We start from the raw sequence: 7101 nt of genomic DNA on the forward strand, positions 1-7101 counted from the left end.
CATTTAAATAGTACATTGCTCTTCTGTTCTGTGGATAAGTTCACATTTTCCCACATTATACTCCATCTACCAGTTTTTTGACTACTCACTTATTCTATTGTAGCCTTTGTAGATTCTCTGCCTCCTCTTTACAACTTACTTTTCTACCTATCTGTGTCATTGGAAAGTTTAGTTATCCTACATTCGGTCCCTTCATTCAAGTCATTAAAAAGATGATAAATAGTTGAGGTCCTGTGGCACTCCTCTAATTACAACATGCCAATCTGAAAATAACATTTATTACTACTCTTTGCTTCCTGTTAACCAACTAATCGTTAATATGTTACGCACCTACACCATGTGCTCTTATCTTGAATAGTAATATTTGATGTGGCACCTTATCAAATGCCTTTTAGAAATGGAAATTGTGCCAAAAGAGTCTCGGGTGGCAAATGCTCAAGGAAGAGACAAAGGGATCAACAAGGAATCTTTTGGTTAATGCCTGCTAGGAGCAAGGTTTCAGGCTACAGCTGATCTGTCATTGTCCTTGCACGGAGGAGCCCTCCACAACATGGCATCTGCTGACATCCTTACAGCAGATGTCATTGTTCTATGCTTCTCCTGGCCCAGGCAGTAAGAAATCAATTTTCCATTGTCAATTTTTAATATATATTTACAAAATTAACCTTTGCGTTTCCACACAACTTTTCCTATTACCCTATGTGAGGAAACATTCTTTCAACATCTACCCTGTCGAGCTGTCAGAATCTTAAATGTCTCAATAAAATCACCTTGCATTCTTTTAAACTCCACTGAGAATGGGCCCAATCGATTCAACCTCTCATCATAAACAATCTCCTTCATCCCAGGAATCAGTCGAGGGAACATTTTCTGAACTGCTGCCAATGCAAGTATATTCTTCCATAAGGAAGAAGACCAAAACTGTACACGGTGCTCCAGCTGTGGTCTCACTAATGTCCTGTATAATTGTAGCAATATGTCCCTACTTTTATACTTAATCCATGTGCAATAAAGACCAGCATTCCATTTGTCTTCAAATTACCTGCTGTCCCTGCATGCTAACTTTTTATGGGTCATGGACAAGGACACCCTGTACTCTGTACTGCAGCATTCTTCAGTGTCTCCAATTAAACAATATTCTGCTTTTCAATTTGTCTTCCCAAAGTGGACAACCTCACATTTTCCCAAATCATACCCAATCTTTGTATCATCACCAAATTTTGCTACCATACAGTCAGTCCCTTTGTCCAAGTCATTTAAATAGCTTGTAAATATAGAACATAGAACAGTACAGCACAGAACAGGCCCTTCGGCCCACGATGTTGTGCCGAGCTTTATCTGAAACCAAGATCAAGCTATCCCACTCCCTATCATCCTGGTGTGCTCCATGTGCCTATCCAATAACCGCTTCAATGTTCCTAAAGTGTCTGACTCCACTATCACTGCAGGCAATCCAAATAGTTGAGGCTTCAGCACTGATCCCTTCAGCAACCCTCTATTACAGTTTATCCTGGTGGGGATTTTCTGGCTTCCCCATGGCATGTTTCTCATGGCGGGAAGCTGTTCATTGGCGGTGGGATCTTCTGGTCCAACCACTGTCAATGGGATTTCCCATTGACTGCACCCCACTCAGCTGGGAAACCTGTTGGCGGGACCAAAATATCATACTGGCATGAACAGCTGACTCTGTTTCCTGTTAGTTAGCCAGTTCTCTATTCATGCTAATATATCATCCCCAACACAGAGCTCTTTCTGGTACAGTAATCTTTGCACCTTAGTGAATGCATTTTGGAAATTCAAATATACCACATCTAATTGTTTGGCACAACTTGTGGGGCCGAAGGGCCTGTTTTGTGCTGTAGTTTTCTATGTTTCTATTACAAATTCCCATGCCCACATTTTAATGGAAACTTTCTGTATAAATGTGTCATGCTGCAATTACATTGATTTGCCACTGATGGCACTAGTATTTCACTATTGTTCTCCCAGCTCCTCCATCTGTACTTAGGAACATATGAACAGGAGTTGAAAATTCAATGAAATTGTGGCTGATCTATGACCTAACTCCATGTATCGTCTTTGCCCATATTCCTTAATACCTTTAGTTGATGAGTACTTTTTTGTCTAATTTAAAGTTAACAACTGGCTTCGTGTCAATTGCAATAATTGGAAGAGAATTCCAAGCTCCTACCATCCTTTGTGTGAAATATTTTCTAATTTCACTCCTGAAAAATCTGGCTCTAATTCTTAGCCATGCATCTTGCACTCCCCAATGAGTGGAAATAGTTTCTTTCAATCCACCCTATCTGAAGAGAAATGGCTTCACGTAATGACACTACTGTTCCCAGTCAGAATGGAGATGATTGGATAATTCTCCCATCAATCACACCTTCAGGACTGTATTGCTGTAAGTGACTAGGATTGATTCTAGAGAAACATGTTTTGTGTTGTGTAGCTATCCTCTATCCTCTGCTGTTTTCTGGAGAAATCACTTTTGCTTTGATCAGTAAAAGTTGTTGCAGTTTTGACCATGCACAAGTCTATTTGCTGCAGTTCCTGGAAACACTTTTTTAAAATCAACATTGTCAGTAGACTTTGTTTGCTGAGTAAAACACACATTTGCTGTAAAACCTGCTATAAATGTTGCCCTGCCTCCAACTCATTGGCTGACAGAAGTGACAATCAAGACTCGAGAGAAATCCTTACATGTTTCAATCAACTCTCTTTTCCAAGTTGCCATATGTTGTTACTGTTAACTTTAATATGACATCAAAGAATTAATAAAAACAAGAGCAGAATGTAAAACTTTAAAATGATCAAAGAACAACTCAGCTTGAGGTGTCGAAGGGTCCACTCCTGCATCTATTTCTTATCTCCTGCCTTCTAATTCTGCTTCACCTTTACTACACTTCTGGTCTGCCATATTAAAATATCAACATGATTTTTGGCTATAGTTTTGTACCAAACCAATCCATTATAAATTAGTATGTCAATACTTTTCTTTCAGTTTTCACTATTGCGCTTTGATTTTGATTTGATTTGATTTATTATTGTCACATGTATTAGCATACAGTGAAAAGTATTGTTTCTTGCGCGCTATACAGACAAGGCATACTGTTCATTGAGAAGGAAACAAGAGAGTGCGGAATGTAGTGTTACAGTCATAGCTAGGGTGTAGAGAAAGATAATCTTAATGCAAGGTAGGTCCATTCAAAAGTCTGACGGCAGCAGGGAAGAAGCTGTTCTTGAGTTGGTTGGTACGTGACCTCAGACTTTTGTATCTTTTTCCCGATGGAAGAAGGTGGAAAAGAGAATGTCCGGGGTGCGTGGGTCCTTAATTATGCTGGCTGCTTTGCCGAGGTTGCAGGAAGTGTAGACAGAGTTAATGGATGGGAGGCTGGTTTGCGTGATGGATTGGGCTACATTCACGACCTTTTGTAGTTTCTTGTGGTCTTGGGCAGAGCAGGAGCCATACCAAGCTGTGATACAACCAGAAAGAATGTTTTCTATGGTGCATCTGCAAAGGTTGATGAGAGTTGTAGCTGACATGCCAAATTTACTTCGTCTTCTGAAAAAGTAGAGGCGTTGGTCAACCAGCTAATCATTTCAAAAGAGTTTTGCAAAAACCTGCATTTGTTTTTATCTAATAAACACATTAAATTTATCAATTGAATTGTTTTTGTGTCTTTTATCATGGACATTTCTAATGTGTTTCATTTTCTTCCCTGTGTTCAAATATATTTGTATATGGATGTGTATATTTTCTTAGTTTTGGAGTGATTCAGTCATTTTAAATAACCCGACATCAAGCTTTTGTATTTTAAAAATGCTTACTCCTCTGTTAGCGGGTTTCCCCGGAAACCAGGTATCGCTAAATCTTCAGCCAATACGAAGACTCATGAAAGCCAGTGTCCCAGTTTGATGGTGTTTTTTTAATTTGACCAGCGATCGCAGGGAGAGATTATTGAAAAGTCCTAGGCCTCTCTTGACGAAGAACAACCTGACCTCCTCAATAACTGACGTACATAGCTTAGGATCTGTTCTGGGACCCTTGCTGTTTGTCATTTTCATAAATGACCTGGATGAGGAAGTGGAGGGATGGGTTGGTAAGTTTGCTGACGACACCAAGGTAGGTGGTGTTGTGGATAGTTTGGAGGGATGTCAGAAGTTGCAGCGAGACATAGATAGAATGCAAGACTGGGCGGAGAAGTGGCAGATGGACTTCAACCCGGATAAGTGTGTGGTGATCCATTTTGGCAGATCCAATGGGATGAAGCAGCAGTATAATATGAAGGGTACCATTCTTAGCAGTGTAGAGGATCAGAAGGACCTTGGGGTCCGGGTCCATAGGACTCTTAAATCGGCCTCGCAGGTGGAGGATGCGGTCAAGAAGGCGTACGGCGTACTGGCCTTCATTAATCGAGGGATTGAGTTTAGGAGTCGGGAGATAATGCTGCAGCTTTATAGGACCCTGGTTAGACCCCACTTGGAGTACTGCGCGCAGTTCTGGTCACCTCATTACAGGAAAGATGTTGAAGCCATTGAAAGGGTGCAGAGGAGATTTACAAGGATGTTGCCTGGATTGGGGGGCATGCCTTATGAGGATAGGTTGAGGGAGCTTGGTCTCTTCTCCCTGGAGAGACGAAGGATGAGAGGTGACCTGATAGAGGTTTACAAGATGTTGAGAGGTCTGGATAGGGTAGACTCTCAGAGGCTATTTCCAAGGGCTGAAATGGTTGCTACGAGAGGACACAGGTTTAAGGTGCTGGGGGGTAGGTACAGAGGAGATGTCAGGGGTAAGTTTTTCACTCAGAGGGTGGTGGGTGAGTGGAATCGGCTGACGTCGGTGGTGGTGGAGGCAAACTCGTTGGGGTCTTTTAAGAGACTTCTGGATGAGTACATGGGATTTAATAGGATTGAGGGCTATAGATAGGCCTAGAGGTGGGGATGTGATCGGCGCAACTTGTGGGCTGAAGGGCCTGTTTGTGCTGTGGCTTTCTATGTTCTATGTTCTATGATACATCAATTATAGAATTTTCTTTTCGAATTCTCCCATTAGCTTTGAATCAATCATCTTCAATACACATAAATCATTAATAACACCTATCACATACTTTAGCCAATTGCATTTTACCCTCTGACATGATGGGATTTCATTGGTTTGTAGAATCTGGATGCTTCCTCCCTTTATTACTGACTCAACTTTCTCTGTCGCTTAGCAACCCCAGACGCTAAGCTACAAAGGCCAAAGTTAATATTCTCGCTAGTTTTCTCCACATCACCAGCCACATCAGACTAATGCACATTCTCATGTCTGAGAAGGCACAGTCTTATCTGGATAGTGAATTAACTCTATTCATAAGCGGCCCTGAGAACCTTGCTGCTAGCAATTCTCATTGATAAGAACTTGCACATTCTCAGGTTTCACTGTTTCCTAAGAATGTGGTTCTGTCTGAAAGTCCCCGTACCATCAGGCCTTGCAGCAACTTGCTCTTGGCTAAAGTGCACAGCACTTTATAAAAATACAGCTAATACATTTAAAATATCAAAATATGCATTTAAATCACAATCACTTGTTTTAAATCTCTTACTGCATTCATGTGTGTAAACTGTTCACTTGTTAGCTTATATATATCTGAATTAGAGTAATTTAACTCAATGCTGGTAGTTCTGTCAGTGCCTTAAATGCCTAATGGTTTAAAATTTCCTCTAACCTGTTAGGATTTTCTTCCCCAACATCCTCAGAAACTTGCCCTGGATGTTAATGAAAACCTGATGTCTCACTCACCTGACTCACCCACACACCATCTCACGCACACAAAAACCCCATAAGGTTGAAGATAATGATAGAAAATGGATTTTAATTCAGTCTTTATTTCTGTGCAGGCCTGATGTTTCGTAGCTGAGCTTTTACTTTAGCTGAAGTGGAGTTCTTGAAAATGCAGATATTCCTCTTTGCGTAACTTGGAGGGGAATTTGGAGGTGGCGCTGATCCCAGGTGCTTGCTGCCTTTGTTGTTTTGGTGTTAAAGTTTGTGGATTTTGGAGGTAAATGCTATAAATGAAGTCTTGGCTTCTATTCCTTTCTTCCCCATTTATCTAGCTTCCCCTTAAGTGCATCTATGCAACTCGTCTCAGCCACTATTATGACAAATTCCATGTCTTTACTCTTTAGGTTGAGAGGTTTCTCCTAATTTCTCGATTAGGTTTTATCTTATATTTATGGCCCTTGTTTTGGTCTCTTCCCACAAGTGAAAACATATTCTTTACATCGGCCCTATCAATCCCTACATAATTTTAAAGACCTTTATTAGGCTTTCCCTCAGCCTTCTCTTTTTCTAAAGAAAAGAACTTGTTCAGCCATATAAGCCTGTTCAGCTTGTTAAGTTTCCAGTTCTCGGCACAGTGCTTCCCCCATTCAGATGCAGTAAGGGAACCTTAACTTTCCAGCAATTAAAATAATGAATAGAAAATTGTGGGGGAGCAAGCCTACTCAAATTCTTCATGTGCATTCCCTGCGTAAGGAGAGCAAATTCATAAAATACTTATCGCTTCTTATTTGCTTCTCTCTGATGTCTTTATTTATTTTGGCCATAAATATTGCACTGTTTTCTACTCAAATGGTGAAGGAGCCCATTTTGGTTAACTATGCATGGATTTCCTGTCAGCTTATCCAAGCTCTGTGTCAGCTGTTCCGTCTCGCTCTAGTTACTGTTTTTACTGCCAAATTAGCATCTGTTTGCTCTTCACAGTGGGGGTAATATCATAGAATCATAGAATCATAGAAACCCTACAGTGCAGAAGGAGGCCATTCGGCCCATCAAGTCTGCACCGACCACAATCCCACCCAGGCCCTACCTATCCCCACATATTTACCCGCTAATCCCTCTAACCTACGCATCCCAGGACTCTAAGGGGCAATTTTTAACCTGGCCAATCAACCTAACCCGCACATCTTTGGACTGTATCTCTCAGTACTTCTCTATGAAAGAGTTTTAAAGAGGAATCCGTTGATGCTGTCCACCTGAAGATACATTATGAGCGTGTACACTTTTGGAATTCACACACAGCTGACACATTGTTTCATTTTAAAAATAATTAT

This window comes from Mustelus asterias, chromosome 7 (genome assembly GCF_964213995.1).
Source record: "Mustelus asterias chromosome 7, sMusAst1.hap1.1, whole genome shotgun sequence".
Classification (NCBI taxonomy): domain Eukaryota; kingdom Metazoa; phylum Chordata; class Chondrichthyes; order Carcharhiniformes; family Triakidae; genus Mustelus; species Mustelus asterias.